The sequence below is a fragment of the Maniola jurtina genome, chromosome 23 (assembly GCF_905333055.1).
Source record: "Maniola jurtina chromosome 23, ilManJurt1.1, whole genome shotgun sequence".
In the NCBI taxonomy this organism is placed as follows: domain Eukaryota; kingdom Metazoa; phylum Arthropoda; class Insecta; order Lepidoptera; family Nymphalidae; genus Maniola; species Maniola jurtina.
Window position 1 is genome coordinate 7,341,061 of NC_060051.1, and position 17,168 is coordinate 7,358,228.

Below are 17,168 nucleotides of genomic sequence, written 5' to 3' on the forward strand. Positions count from 1 at the left end.
TTTTCGTTTTTGAAATGAAAAAAAAAGAAAATTGAAACAGGATATTTCTTACTGCTGGGCAAAGAACTTTCTTTCATTTACAAAACACCAAGTGTTGAATTATTTAAGAAGGTGAAATATTTATGCTAAGTTACAATTAAATTGTACTATAGGTACTTTATAATGCCAATTTTACTTATAACATACCGATGATACCGATCCCTGGCGAGATTTTCGAAAATCCATTCTTCGATAGGTACCTATTAAGTTATATTATAATTAAATTAAAGCAATTAGGCTGTGATAGCCTAGTAGTTATGACATCCGCTTCCTAGTCGGAGGTCGGGGGTTCGATCCCGGGCACGCACATATAGACACATAATATTATTATAGAATATATGTGAGGTTTATGTAGTTAAATATCACTCGCTTTAACGGTGAAGGAAAACATCGTGAGGAAACCTGCATACTTGAGTATCCTACATAATATTCTCAAAGGTGTGTGAAGTCTGCCAATCTGCACTTGGTCAGCGACTATGCCCATTCTGAAAAGTGTGTCTGTCCGTCTGCTAGATTTTCACGGACCATCTGTTTAACTCATTTTGAGAGATAGCTTGCATCCCGGACATGACCACTTTTCATCTCGAAAAATCAAAGAGTTCCCACAGGATTTTCGAAAAACTAAAATATAATATTAAAAAAACCGCAATAGAAATTCGCAGGCGAAACATTTTTAATTGGAGTAGGTATATAAAAGCTTTTCGATCACAAAATACTATATAATAGCACTATCACACAATACCTATTCGGAAGAGTTGGAGGTATTTTCTCCAATATCCTTTCGTTATTGGAAATGCAGCGGCGATGACGTCTGCTGAATGCTTGATGCGAGCTTCCGCGCAAATTTTATAAGCTTTTGCAGTCTGGATTCCTTCCGGTTCCGGTTTTTGAATTAAGAAGGCGATCGTTGTTGCAATGGAACGGATGTTTTCGTTTGTTATTGTTTACATTTACTAAACGCTCAGATTAATAGTGTCTACGTAATACAAGTGTAAATTAAAAAGAATAGAGCTGATAACTTTCAAACGGCTGAACCGATTTTCTTGGATTATAGCTAAGAACACTCTCGATCAAGCCACCTTTGAATGTAATTGCTTAAAACGCACATAACTATGCAAAGTTAGAGGTGCATGCCCGGGATCGAACCCCTGACCTGCGTAATAGGAGGCCGATGTCTTGATCACTTGGCTATCACCACTCTGAAATAATATCCCGGAAAAATCGAAGAATTTCCATGGGATTCAAAAATACCTAAATATTTGAGAAAGAAATCGCAGTATCAGCTAGTTATTTTTTAAAATTAAACTTATAGAAAGTGCATGCTATTTTTTTGCTACATTCAGTACCACAAAAACTACAGTCGGTTTTACTAGTTTTATAAATAAAGAAAATGCTGAATTTCAATAAAAATAATATCAACAAATTGCAATTTGGCATTACAAAGCTATAAGGTAAAACAAAAACAGAAAACCAAACGATTGCCCAGTCTTCAGTACAGGATTAATAAACTTGATCGTTTATTACATTATGTACTTTTTAAACAACCTCAAAGCTGTAAAACGTTCAAAGAACTGTGTGCATTGTAAAAATATTAACATTCTGAGACTATATCTTGGTACAGTGACCACAAAAATTTGCTATTCTGGGACAGTTTTATTCATACTCCGTCCTATTATAAAAGGAAAAAGAGAAAGGAAAAGGAAAGTGTCTCTGTCTGTTTGTCCGTCTGCTAGCTTTTCATTGCCCCTAATTGGCTAAATTATGTCTTGCTATAATATCCTATGCCCGTGATTTCATTCGCGTGGTTTTAGTTTTTAAAAATCCCGTGGAAATTCTTTGGTTTTCTGGAAAGAATAGTAGCCTTCAGTTCTTTAAATATAATATGTAACCATGCAAAAAAATCACACAAGTCAATCCGTGTGTCGCTTTGCCAAATCAAGCTAGCAAATTTGCTAAGGACAAATCAATAAACCACTAACCAACAAACAAACGCATCTTCGCATTTATGGGGTAGGGATTTTAGCCAATATAGTCCATCCATCCATCAGCCTGTATGCGTCCACTGCTGGACATAGGCCTTTCCAAGAGCGCGCCACCAAACACGGTCCTCCGCCTTCCTCATCCACCCGCTCCCCGCCACCTTCTTCAGGTCATCGGTCCAGCGGGCAGGAGGTCGTCCCACACTGCGCTTACCGGTACGCGGTCTCCACTCCAGAACACGTCTGCCCCATCGGCCGTCGGTTCTACGACAGACATGACCTGCCCATTGCCACTTCAGCTTGCTAATCCTTTCAGCTATGTCGGTCGCTTTTGTTCTTCTGCGAATTTCCTCGTTCCGGATTTTATCCCTGAGAGTGATACCCAACATAGCTCGCTCCATAGCCAATATAGTGTATAGTATCAATCAATAGCGATCGTCGTATTGCATACGGCAAACTTTCATGCTAGATCTTCAGCATTATCTCTAAGTATGGTCATAGTATGGACACCCTACCGATCTTTAATGTTCGATAACTTATAAGAGTCTATTTTATCTATCTCATGTCTGCAAAATCATCATAATAAAGTCGCGAGTTAATGCTAACTTTATGATATGAACTCATCCTATTATTTTTATCTTTTCTTTTATAAAACTCTTTGGAAAATATTATGTAAATGTAGATGACTAAGAGAAAGAATATTCAATGACTTCTGAATAGGTACATCAATACTCATCACTATCTATATTATAAACACGAAAGTGTTTGTTTGTAAGTTTGTCCTTCAATCACGTCACAACGGAGCAACGAACCGATGTAATTTTTTATATGTGTATAGTTAAAGCTGCGTGGTGATTCGCTAACTCAGTGTTCAACGATGAGTAATAGCCACCAAGCTCATTTGACATGTATTTTTATTAACCCCCGACCCAAAAAGAGGGGTGTTATAAGTTTGACGTGTGTATCTGTGTGTCTGTGTATCTGTGTATCTGTCTGTGGCATCGTAGCGCCTAAACGAATGAACCGATTTTAATTTAGTTTTTTTTGTTTGAAAGGTGGCTTGATCGAGAGTGTTCTTAGCTATAATCTAAGAAAATTGGTTCAGCCGTTTAAGAGTTATCAGCTCTTTTCTAGTTTTCTTGTAGAAAAGAAGGTTAGATAACCGTTAGGTTCATAATATTATGTCAATAGACAAATGTCAAGCTGTCAAGATGGACGTTGCCTAAATACATAATTATTTATTTGAAAATGATGTTTTGGAAAACTCAAATACTTTGGATCGTCGGGGGTGTTATAAATTTTTCACTAGAAGGTTTTCAACGAGAAATTATTTTAATATCATTTAGTGAAGCAGCATTATAGAACCAAACCAGCCAATGTCAATTGAGTTTGATGGCTATCTTTTAGTGTTAAATATTAGGCTAAGGGTGATGTGAAATCGAAGAAAAAATAGGCGACTCAATAGGCTACCTATCATCAAACTTCCAGTAGTTAACTGTGGTGTTGATCACTGAGTTAGCGAATCATCCCGTTGGACAGTGCCATAGGCTTATAGTGGCATATTTACTGTGGAAAATCAAAGAGTTTTCGTGGGATTTCAAAAACACAAATTTACGCAAACGCAATCGCAGGCAACATCTAGCAATGAATGACAAAATTCTAAAATAAGCAGAGTCTCAAAACACGAGCGAATCGCAAACAAGCAACCAAGTATAATCACTAATGGCGGACTTGAAGACGTAATCGTCCAATTTCGGTTCAAAAACGAGCAATTCAGTTGCGAGAGACAATGGGGCAGCATTTATAAATGTGCGGGGTCCCTCTCGAATAGTCCCACTAAGTTAAGATAGAATCAAAAGACAATACCGACCGCACATAATTTATTATATCGGGCAAAAACATTGGAAGGCTGCGGTTATGGGCTAAACCAGTGGACACACGGTCTGTAAGGATGGAGAATTCAAGCCTACTTAGGGTTACGTAGCTCAAAAGGGAAAAAGGAACCCTTATAGGATCATTTTGTTGTCCGTTTGACTGTAAGTCTGTCCGTCTGTCAAGAAAACCTATAGGATTCGCGAGTCTGACTCGCAATTGGCGATTCTTTTATTGTTGACAAATCGATCTTTCCTGTAAATGCTATAGGATTCCCGCTCCAAAACAGGATATTGGCGTCTTGGTGGTGAGAAGATAACGGAGAAAAAAAGAAGAGCGGAGTGAGTGCGATTTTATTAGCACACTGCATAGGTAGCTTAGGCTACTTTATTTATTTACTTTGTACTGACATTACTAACATAATTATAAGGATTTATTGTTACTAACACATTTTGTATATGGATTTCTTGGTCTGAAATAAAATAATTCAATTTAATTTAAAACGACTTTATTGTAACAAAATTACAAAGACTAAGAATATATGATACACTTAATTAAACAAAAGGCGACCTTATCAGAAGAGTGATCTCTTCCAGGTAACGCATACTTATGAGCTTATACAGGGTGTTTGGTAATTAGTATATAATGACGACACGTACCCATGCTACTTTGATCTGATAAATACATTGCTGAAGTATAATGACGAAATAAAATTATAAAAATCATTGGCCTCGGCCTATCTAAATATGGCCAACGATCTCAGTGAGTTAGGGCACGTTAGGACCATGAAAACTTGGTCATAAAAAAAATTTAAAATTTTGTATGGAATTTTTTATAATTTTATTTCGTCATTATACTTCACCATAATGTTTATCAGATCAAAGTAGCATGGGTACGTGTCGTCATTATATACTAATTACCGAACATCCTGTAGAACTGTAAGACGGTAAAATAATATTTATTTATTTTACAATCTAACCGTCAGTGAGTACGGCCATAACAAACTAAATAACTCTAACCCCTTGTCACGTGTCAGAATGTACCGTGGGGGTCACTTTGGCCAAAAATTGGTTCCTGGCCGGCCGTACTTCATTTGTTTTTATTAGCCTGTAGCTCGCATGATTAATAACAGTTAACTCTAAAAACGGTACAATATAATTTGTTAGAGATAAAAGCTTCAGACTTTGGTAGACATTTTTTTGTTATTAAAGATAAAAGCTCCTAATTTGGTTGATAGCCGAAAGTTTTCGGGGTACAAAAAAGTAAAAGTAATTTTGTGTCTTGTATCGGACAAAACGACAGCTAGCAACCTTTACCAAACTCTTTTACTGTACTGTTATTTGGTACTCTATATGTTAGAACCATGATAGTATAGGTTAGTGCTTAATAGCTTGTTCACACAGGCTGCGTAAGCGTAGACGTAGCGCGTACCATTGCGTTGTAATGTATGTAACTGTATGAAACATGGCACACCGCTTGCGTAAAGCGTGGACGTAAGCGTTACCCGGTGTGTTAGGGGTTTACGCGCGGCAATACGCACGTGTCACGTGTACGTGCTTGGTGTGAATCGGCCTTAAATTCGGCGACTAATCTCTTTCTCTCCAAACTAGACGAACTATCCTCAATCTATTTGTTGTATATTTATAACGTCCAACTGGAATGAAGTTTCAAAACAACTCCATCCGAACTCGTGATTATTTAAGTCTCCAATGTCATTATCATCATCGCAACAGTGAAAATTTAATTCAGAACAGTCGCAACAGAGCGACGATCTAAAACTGAAATGTATATATAAAGAGCGGATCCGGAAACTCATTGTGGCTCCACTGAAACAAAAGACTTAGATATCAGACACCTGGATGCGGCGAGGTTGTTTAAATATACTCTTAATATATTATGTTATAATGTAGATAATTGGTACATTACACATACATTCTAATAATATGTCGCTAAACCACCTCAATACTTAACATATTCAGTATACAGTTGGTACGTGGTACATGGTATACTTTAACCAAACCGCCCCCCAAACGTCTTCTTTGGAAGACATATCTCCAAAACGGAATCTTGATCAGTCCTTACATTTTGCATGAACGCAACTAGTACTTACTTTCTATACCATCATCCAGCCATATTATCCATATTCCATATCATACTAATTGTGGTAACAATCAGTTGCCATAAATACTTATCACAACCACTCGGCCAAGACAGAGTGACATTATTTGGCTTCAGAGAGTTGCCCTCTATTGTTTGGACCTAACAAAAGCTATATCCATTATGGTTACCAAATTTATTGTGACCCCTAATCTAACAGGTCTATACAGTTCTGCATATAACCCATACTTTTAATCCTTTAATCCTGTAGTCCTTAGGACCATAATTCTATTGTACTATATATATAATAAAGTAAATCCTATAGTCTCATATAATTTTACTTTAACTTTTGTAGTCTACAAGAATCATATTTTTCGTTAGCAGTTCTAATTTAAAATGGACCTGGATTTGTCTCGACTTGCGAGCGAAAGAGTAAAATAAAAAGATGGGTACAGAAAATAATAGAGCTATTGCTCATTTTCAAAATAAAGAGATATAATGGAGCTGTCACGTCTAGTGAGCCATATATCATCGCCGAAGATGTTATTATCGCGCAGTTCGAGTGCAGAATGATATTGCGAGCATAATACAGTTTTGAACCCGTTAGGGAAATCGCGAGCAGCTCTATTATTATGATTATAAATATATTTGTTGTACTTTTCTCTTATTTCATTGAGCGTTTGCAATGTTTGTGAATTACTTTCGGGATAGCTTTTAAATTTTGACTTTGAAGGTAGAATATTGCTTGTTTTCTGAATAGTTGTTATTCAACAGTTTTGAACCAGTTTGAGAAATGGCGAGCAGCTCTATTATTATGATTATAAATATATTTGTTGTACTTTTCTCTTATTTTATTGAGCGTTTGCAATGTTTGTAAATTACTTTCGGGATAGCTTTTAAATTTTGACATTGAAAGTAGAAGATTTTTGTCTGTACCTACAATATTGCTTATTTTTCTGAATAGTTGTTATTCAACAGTTTTGAACCAGTTTGAGAAATGGCGAGCAGCTCTATTATTATGATTATGATTATAAATATATTTGTTATACTTTTATTTTATTGAGCGTTTGCAATGTTTGTGAATTAGGTACTTTCGGGATAGCTTTTAAATTTTGTCTTTGAAAGTAGAAGATTTTGTATGTATCTACAATATTGGCTAGGTATTGCTTCTTTTCCTGAATAGTGTTATTCAACGGTTTTGAACCGGTTAGGGAAATTTAAACCGGCTAGCTAGGGAAATCGCGAGCCACTCTATTATAATGATTATAAATATATTGTAATAATTTTCTCTTATTTTATTGAGCGTTTGCAAGGTTTGTGAATTACTTTTGGGATAGCTTTGAAAATAGAAGATTTTTATCTGTCCAGCAAGTAAGTGGTTCATTACTTTTATTTTTGCTTATTTTTCTGAGCAGTGTTAGTAGCGTGGCGGCTATTTTGAAATTTTTATGTTTGTTGTTATAGTGGCAATAGAAAAATGCACATTGAAAATTTCAACTATTTACCTCAGTTCATGAGATACAGCGCGCTGACGGATAGACAGATGAACAACTAAAAACTGGTCTTTGGTTTAGACTACGCAAATTTTGTATGGTAATTTCCAAAAATATCAATTTTTTTGGGCGAAAGCTTTAAAAGCATAGTTCCCAGGATTTATACTTGAGCACAAACCGCAGTGTTGTCCCAATCTCGTCTAATGATATCCTGAAAGCGTCTGTATCGTCGCAGCAGGTCGCCACTTAGCAACTTGTTTAATGTTCTAGAACAAATCGCTCCGTTAACTGCTCTCCGAAACGGTTTCCTTTTAAAGATCTGTTTTACAATACGGTGGCCATATTGCCGTTTCCATTTTTAACCCCCGACCCAAAAAGAGGGGTGTTATAAGTTTTACGTGTGTACCTGTCTGTGGTCTCGTAGCTCCTAAACTAATGAACCGATTTTAGTATAGTTTTTTGTTTGAAAGGTGGCTTGATCGACAGTTATAATCCAAGAAAATCGGTTCAGCCGTTTGAAAGTTATCAGCTCTTTTCTAGTTACTGTAACTTCACTTGTCGGGGGTGTTATTGACGTGACAACGTCTTATAATTCGATAGAGCCAGCTGCACGCACAAAAAACATGACTCATGCGGCGTTACCTCGCTCTGAGGCGTTCCATGTAAGGCTTGAAGTGCAAGCGAGAGCGCGGAACGAGCGACAACGAAGCACAATCGGCCTTTGTTGTCACGTTCAACTATCGTCAGTAAACCGACTTTACAGACAACCAATTTTTTTAATTTACACTTGTTCTCGACATATTTATTCTCGGATGACAGCAGAAGCAATACTCGTGAACACAGACAGTGACCTTTATCCGTTTCGATCGAGTTTAGTATTTTAACAGGGCTCTCTCCGTCACTCGTTTCATACAATCGTAGTTCCAATTTCATTTGAATATTAAGCAACCAAAGTCTATGAAATTTTGCAGACATATTTTAGAAACTAATATCTGTGTCTGTGATGTTTTAGATTATTCTAAAAATATGTAGTTTTAAAATTACAGGGGCTCAAAGATTTGTATGAAATTTTTTAAGACCGCGTAACTTTGAAACCGAATATTTTAACAGAAATCTGGAAAACCTCAGACATACTCGTAGATATTAGTTTCTAGAATATGTCTGCAAAATTTCATGGACTTTAGTTGCTTAATATTCAAATAAAATTGGAACTACGATTGTATGAAACGAGTGACGGAGAGAGCCCTCTTAAGTCCTTGCTCTGCGGTGATCTACTGCCCCTGCAGGAAGCGGTCGGCTTGCGGCCTGCAGTGAACTGGCGGATGAAGCCCCAAAATATTTTAACGATAATCCCACGTAAGCCCTGAATTGGAAGCTTAACGACTCTTGTCCGGGGGTGAGTTCGATTACAGGCAAATTGGCTTTGTGTATTTTTAACCCCCGACCCAAAAAGAGGGGTGTTATAAGTTTGATGTGTGTATCTGTCTGTGGCATCGTAGCTCCTAAACAAATTTTTTTGTTATAAAGGTGGCTTGATCGAGAGTGTTCTTAGCTATAATCCAAGAAAATCGGTTCAGCCGTTTGAAAGTTATCAGCTCTTTTCTAGTTACTGTAACCTTCACTTGTCGGGGGTGTTATAAATTTTTAATTTACACTTGTTCATATTGAAGTTCTGTTGTTTTGATATTTCAAAGTTCTGTACCTCTAAGGAAAAACGGAACCCTTGTACGGTCACTTTCTTGTCTGTCTGTCTGTCCCTCTGTCGTGTCTAGGAAAACCTATAGGGTACTTCCCGTTGACCTAGAATCATGAAATTTGGCGGGTAGGTAGGTTTTATAGCACAAGTAGGTAAAGGGAAAAATCCGAAACCGTGAATTTGTCGTTACATCACAGAAAAAAATTTATAATATGTGTTAATTTTCAATGTGAGATAACTACCTTTACCAAGTGGGGTATCATATAAAAAGGCTTTACTTGTGCATTCTAAAAAAGATTTTTATTTTATTTTTGTACTTTATAGTTTTTTTATTTATCGTGCAAAATGTTGGAAAAAATACCCGATTACGGAACCCTCACTGCGCGAGTCCGACTTGCACTTGGCCGGTTTTTTTTGTTTTAGCGGCAAAAGAAAACATCAACTCTCTACCTAATTACCTACGGGTCACGAAACGGACAGACGGACGGACGGATGGATGGGCAGCGGAGACTTAGTTAATAGGCGTCATTCGGGTACGGAACCCTAATAATCGATCTAAATAATTACTTCAAACAATTTTCCCTAAAAATAGGACGTTACGAAAATTTTCGGACGTTTGGCAACCCAACTTTTGACCGACTCCACAAACAAAGGGTTAACAAAACTCATTAGGACACATTTCCATTTCACGCTGGTGTTAACTTTGTTACTCGTATGTGGCAAAGCGGTACAATTGTCCACATTATTATAACTTCTAAGGCCGGCCTTACACGGACAGCTTGTAGCAGTCAGGATTGACTGCACAGTGAACTACAGTCTTCTATTAGCGTACATACATGGAACCGCTCAAGCAGTTGCGACTGCCCAGGGCAGTCAGCAGCAGTTATCAAGGACCGCTTCAAGTTGTTGATTAATGACTGCTCGAGCGATCCGTGTATTTTGATCACTGGCTATCTACTCGAACTTCCCGTGTATTGGCTGCCAAGTTTTACTAACAAATTTTGAATAGAAGCACATTTTGAAGACCATGATAGGTATACTTAAGGAATAATACGTCTACTGCTGGACATAGGCACGACCACACACGGTCCACCACCCACTTCCCGCTATCTTCTTAAAGTCGTCAGTCCAGCAGATTGGAGGTCCCACACTGCGCTTCCACAGAACCGACGGCCGATGGAGCAGACGTGTTCTGGAGTGGAGACCGCGTACCGGTTAGCGTAGTGTGGGACGACCTCCAGCCCGCTGGACCGATGACCTGAAGAAGATGGTGGGGAGCGGGTGGATGAGGAAGGCGGAGAATCGTGTTTGGTTGCACGCCCTTGGAAAGGCTGTATCCAGCAGTGTACGCATACAGTCTGATGGAATGGAACGGAATAAAAAAACCGGCCAAGTGCGAGTCAGACTCGCGCACCGAGGGTTCCGTACTCGGGTATTTTTTCGACATTTTGCACAATCACACTAATATTATAAAGGAGAAAGTTTGTATGTGTGTGTGTGTGTGTGTGTGTGTGTGTATGTTTGTTACTCCTTCACGCAAAAACTACTGGACAGATTGGGCTGAAATTTAGAATGGAGATAGATTATACCCTGGATTAGCACATAGGCTACTTTTTATCCCGGAAAATCAAAGAGTTCCCACGGGAATTTTAAAAAACCTACATCCACGCGAACGAAGTCGCGGGTATCAGCTAGTAAATCATAAAATCTGTTTTATAATATACAAGTAAAGCCTTCCATATCATACTCCACTTGGTAAAGTTATCTTACTTTGAAAAACAGACAGACAGACAACAAAGTGATCCTATAAGGGTTGCGTTTTTCCTTTTGAGGTACGGAACCCTAAAAATACATACGTAATTTTAAAGAAGATAATATTGGCACAGCGTTGCTATGAATTGGGACCCCCTGTTACAAAGTATCGGTTTAAATACAAAGTAAGAGTTTAATTAACCAGCCGTCCCGCTGTGTCCCCTTATAAAGCCTTCACTGTTCGCAGGCTTCACGGGTCTGACTTTAATAAGTCAGCGGGTAAACTGTTTGAATTAATGATGCGTATTATCTTTCATAAGTAGTTACTATTTTTCCTTTTTTAATTAAAATTGCCGGGATTGATAGCAGCTTTTTATCCTAATCATACCTAAGTCAGGTTCGAAGTGTTTTTTACCCGACTGCGGTAAAGCCAAAAGGAAGGGTTATGATTTTAGCAGTCTGTATGTATGTATGAATGTATGTATGTATGTTTATAATGGGCTGATGGGCTGACCTCATAGGTCACATCCTGCACTTTTGTAAGAATTTATAGTTGACATATTTGATTATTGACTTGACAAATTTATTTTATTGTGTAATTTAATTTAATTAGTGTAATTGGACTTAAAAGGTCCGTTCTAATTAAATAATTAATGAAATAAATAAATAAATTATTTGTATCCAGACTCTGTGTGTTCCACCGTAGTGCCTAAACTACTGGGCCGATTTTGATGAATGAGGTGTCAATCGATTCGTCGTAAAGGTCCGGGTGACATTTGCTACATTTTATACGAAAAAAATTGACCTAACGGATGTTACATGAAAATCATCAGGTGATGATGTCTGATGACTAACTTTAGAAATCAGTTCCAATCTGTGCTCGTCCTTAGTCGTCTTAATTTTAACTTTCGACGATAAAAATACGTATTACCATCATATAGATCGTCCAGTAAAGGAATCGTTTACGAAACTAGGTCACTGGTCAAATTACCATTGAAACGTATGGATGTCTCTAATTAAAGGCCCATTCGTGATATAAAGCCCAAAACAACATTAACATGTTAATAGGCAGGCTATCGGACTATTACCACATTTAATGGACACCGAATAAAACACTAGACGAAACGACTTTACTAGGCTGCCATTTACACCGTGTCGTAACGACAATTAACCAACTGATTGTTACGATGTTGTGAACTTGACATGTTACGATGACGTCTTCAGCATTTGATTGATTGCATAGTACACCGAAATCGTTGAAAACTTGACATGTTATGCTGACGTCTTCAACATTTAATACAACACTTTTGACTCACACACAAGCATGAATCGATGAAGAAATAACTAGGTAAATTAAAATTTTCGAAGAAGGCTATCAGACTATTACAGCTCGATTTTACTTTTCTGCGACTTACACCGCGCCGTAGCAACAATTAGATAATTAACTGATAGTTTAGCAAACGTTCTCAAGTTAAACCGCCATTTGAGCATTTACTACTATTTGGTTTGACTCACATTTTGGAATCAATCATAATCTGGGTATCTTTAAAACAAGAGTGAATAGGTATCTTCTAAGTAAACGCGTCCCATCTTAGGCCACATCATCATTTTCCATCAGGTGTGATTGTAGTCAATCGCAGCCTATAATGAATAAAAAAACTGGATAAATGAACATTGATACCAAAAAGTCTATAATAACATTAACAAAGACAGGCTATAGGAATATTGCCGCTTTAAATGGACGCCACTACTGTAACGACTTTACCAGGCTGCCACTTACACCGCGCCGTAATGAAAAATACACAACGAAATAAAAGCAGCGTCTCTAGCTCTCGATTTTAGTTGCCTAATAGGGGTGGTGTAGGGTGAGTCGTTAGAATGTAGTTCACTTGGCGATTCACTTTGTAAAAAATTCAATTCAATTCTATTCTATTCAATTTTATTTGTTACATAACAAAAGTTTTTTGTTTTCACATTGCAAGTAGTCTTCTGTTAGAAATGATGGAAATCTCTTGATAAGTTATTCTTGTGCATGTCCTTTCAATGTTTATTTTATTTAAACATCTTATTGCTTAATACTATGACAAAGAATAAAAGTACAAAATAGGCTTAAAACAAAGTTAAGTTTTTAAGTTTTCGGTAGAAAAAAATTTGAGAAAAATGTTTAATGTTACAAAACGATGTGAGGGGTTGTCTTGGTAAAACGTTTCCCCATTAACCTGTGAACAAATCGAGGGGCCTCACGTACCCTCACCGTCACTTAGCGAAACCTCCCGGGCATTTAGATACGAAACTATTTGCTGTGAATAAGTGAAAACGTGGTTTCAGAGAGCTTCAAGGACTTCTATACGATTCGTGCATCTATACTATAGTGTAGAAATACATATAAACTTGAGAATAATACTTTGAGAATTAATGGTCTACACTGTAGACCATTAGTTCCCAAAGTGGTCCAGGTAGACCTTCAGGGGTCCACGGGAGACTCGACGAGGGTCTGTCTACGTTGGCGTGAAAAAAAAATGGGAGTTAACCCCATCAATCTAATCCACCCATTTCGTGTAAAGTACATAGGTACAGATAATAATCCAGCCGTTTCACTACTGAGCATAGGTCTCCTTTTAGAATGAGAAGGATTTAGGATATAGTCCACCACGCCAGCCAAGAATGATTGACCGACTTCACTAGCTTTGAGAACAGTATGAACTTTCAAGCATTTGAGTGGAAAAAAATTTAAAAAAATTTAAAAATTTTATAAACCCCGACAAAGAAACTCTAAAAAGTAAAAAATAATGAGTAATTATGTATTGGCCGAAAGTTTTTATCCAAACGCTCGTCGCGTTGGGGGACTTCTAAAGGTAACAGAAACAGCTTTGAATGTAATCTGTTTTATATAAAGAATAGTTTCAGTTATTCTAAAAAAAAACTTAATCAAAATCAGTTCATTCGTTTAGGAGCTATGGTGCCACAGACAGATACTTAAATACACAGATACACACTTCAAACTTATAACCCTCCTCTTTTTGGGTCGGGGATTAATAAATCATGATCGAAGGTTATAAGGGCTATTTTTCCTTGTACTCGATCTGTACTTCACCGAGCAATATTACAGTAAAGTCCCTCTGTCAATCATTCGGCCCGTGTCCGAAATAAAACAGAATTGGGCAAATATTGTTCAGGACCCAATAACATGACGATTGGCGTCTGGTTCCACATATTCGTCGATATGAAAATTCTTTTTTTTTTTCAAAATCTACCTATTCCCCATTTTCCCTTCAAATCAAGCATAGCTTTGGCTAGTTTTCATATGAAGTGCAGGCAATATTATCATCATAAACACCCATGACCGGCCCACTACTGAGTACGATCGTGTCAGAATAAGACGGGTTTAGGCCATAGATAAAGTCATCAATCACAACAATTCGAGCCTCGATAGCTCAACGGTTGAGGAGTCGATTGAATTCCGAAAGGTCGGTGGTTAAAACCCCACCCGTTGCACTATTGTCGTACCCACTCCTGGCAAAAGCTTTACGCTTAATTGGAGGGGAAAGGGGAGTATTAGTCATGATTAGCATATCTAACATTGCATTTAAAATTTTTATTTTTTATTTTTGTAATAATGATTGATGCAGCTTTATCGGAATAAACCATCCGCACTTATCCAGTTAGGTGTATTATGGCCTAAACCCTTCTCATTCCGAGAGTAAACCTGTTCTCAGTAGTGGGCCCGTAACGGGTAGAGATGATGATGACCTTGTAGACATTCTGATAATACGAAGCCAAACTCCATCAAGTCAAATCGTTATCAAGGGAAACCTCTGAAAGATAAAAAAGATGAAGAAAAGAAAGTTACAATATTAATTTAATTTCGCGTACTGCAAATAAACACATTGTATCAGCAGTAGGTATAACAAATGGCGGGTAGAAATAAAAAACATCGGAGCTGGGTCATAGAGCGAAATACAAGAATTGCTACAATTCCACTATACGGGTCTCACGGCCAATAAAAGCTAGCGTATAGGCGCCGCAAAACGTTATAAACAACGATACATGTCACAAACTAGAAGAGTCAATCATAAAACTCTAGTATAGGCTTAGTACATGTTTACAGATTTCGGCAGATAGATAGATAGATAGGTAGATAGATAGGTAGATAGGTAGGTAGATAGGTAGGTAGATAGGTAGGTAGATAGATGGATAGATGAATAGATGGATAGATAGGTAGATAGATGGATAGATGTATAGATGGATAGATGAATAGATGTATAGATGAAAAGATAGATAGATAGATACTAAGGCTAGGCACTTGTTGTCTTGGGCCAACGATTAGCGAGAGATGCTATGAGCGAGAGTGCGAGTTCGACGGGCAATTTATTTGCACCGGTCGCTCGAGACAGACGTACTTCAGCACTTCATATTACAAGCCGTGATGATGAAAATATGTGTTGCAAATTATTTTAGTTGCTTGTTGACAAAAAAGTGTGTTGCAAATTATTTTAGTTGCAAGTTGACAAAAAAGTTTGTTGCAAGTTGACAGTGCTTTTAAGCATGTACTATCTTTTACCATCTATTCCTATAACTATGTTTTTTTTATTTAAAAACGTTGTCTATTCCAGAAAGTTACATATCGCTGCGAATAGCGAGGCTGATATTAAAAAAGAGCTAGAACAATCATTCGGAGCCCGACTCGCTCATTCCAGCCCCGTATCCAATTACGAAGCGCTAAGTTGAGACATAAGAGCACTTCACGTTACAAGCGGTGATGATGAAAATGTGTGTTGCAAATTATTTTAGTTGCTTGTTGACAAAAAAGTGTCTTGTAAATTAAGTTAGTTGCAAGTTGACAAAAAAGTTTGTTGCAAGTTGACAGTGCTTTTATGCATGTAAATCTTTTACCATTTATTCCTATAGTATTATGCTTTTTTATTTAAAAACGTTGTCTATTCCAGAAAGTTACATATCGCTGCGAATAGCGAGGCTGATATTAAAAAAGAGCTAGAACAATCATTCGGGGCCCGACTCGCTCATTCCAGCCCCGTATCCAATTACGAAGCGCTGAGTTGAGACATAAGAGCACTTCACGTTACAAGCCGTGATGATGAAAATGTGTGTTGCAAATTATTTTAGTTGCTTGTCGACAAAAAAGTGTGTTGCAAATTATTTTAGTTGCAAGTTGACAAAAAAGTTTCTTGCAAGTTGACAGTACATTTATGCATGTTTATCTTTTACCATTTATTTCTATAATACTATGCTTTTTTATTCAAAAATGTTGTCTATTCCAGAAAGTTACATGTCGCTGTGAATAGCGAGGCTGATATTAAAAAAGAGCTAGAACAATCATTCGGGGCCCGACTCGCTCATTCCAGCCCCGTATCCAATTACGAAGCGCTGAGTTGAGACATAAGAGCACTTCACGTTACAACCCGTGATGATGAAAATGTGTGTTGCAAATTATTTTAGTTGCTTGTTGACAAAAAGTGTGTTGCAAATTATTTTAGTTGCAAGTTGACAACGCTTTTGTATGCATGTGAATACTTTTCCACTTATTCCTTTTATTATATGCTTTTTTTATCTAAAAATTTTAATAACAGTGGAGCTTGAGTTTGACGTGATTTCGTTTTTAATGGTTCCACTTTCTGGGTTGTATTCATTTGAATGGTTTTTTTTTTTTAATTAAATAAGTAGATACGACTTTAAGCAATGATACTATAATTTATAATATTATCATTGTTACGAATTAAAATACGAATGCCTTGGAAAATGAGTGCACCAAATTACGAAATTTTTAAAAACATCACGTTTCTCAGAAAAACATTAAAAGATACTGGTTATATTTTTTTTAGATTCAAGATAGCCCTTGACTGCAATCTAACCTGATGGTAAGTGATGATGCTGTCTAAGATGGAACCCTACTTGGAAGAGGTATGGCAGTTGTTATGAAACCATACGCCTTTAGTTGCCTGAACGCTTAATCGCTTGGCGTTTTTGCTGTTAGGGTTGTAACTAGCCACCTATGCCTACTACCAGACCAGACCAGAGGAAAAGACATTATAAAACTCAAAATTTCCCCTCCCAGGAATCGAACTTGGGACCTCCTTCTAACAAGACCACAGCACTTACAACTGGGCCAGGGTAGCTTTAATATTATTGACATTAAATATTTGCCCAACAGAAAGACACGAGCAACATAATATTTTATATCGTCCTCACATTAAGAAAACATTAGCGACGCGTCTGTATTCA

General features: G+C 37.3%; 1 protein-coding gene across 1 annotated transcript in view; it reads right to left on the reverse strand.

Moving 5' to 3' along the window:
• Nucleotides 1-17,168, reverse strand: part of LOC123877398 — a 757,955-nt gene that overhangs the window by 236,914 nt on the left and 503,873 nt on the right. The gene's annotated exons all lie outside the window — the stretch shown is intronic.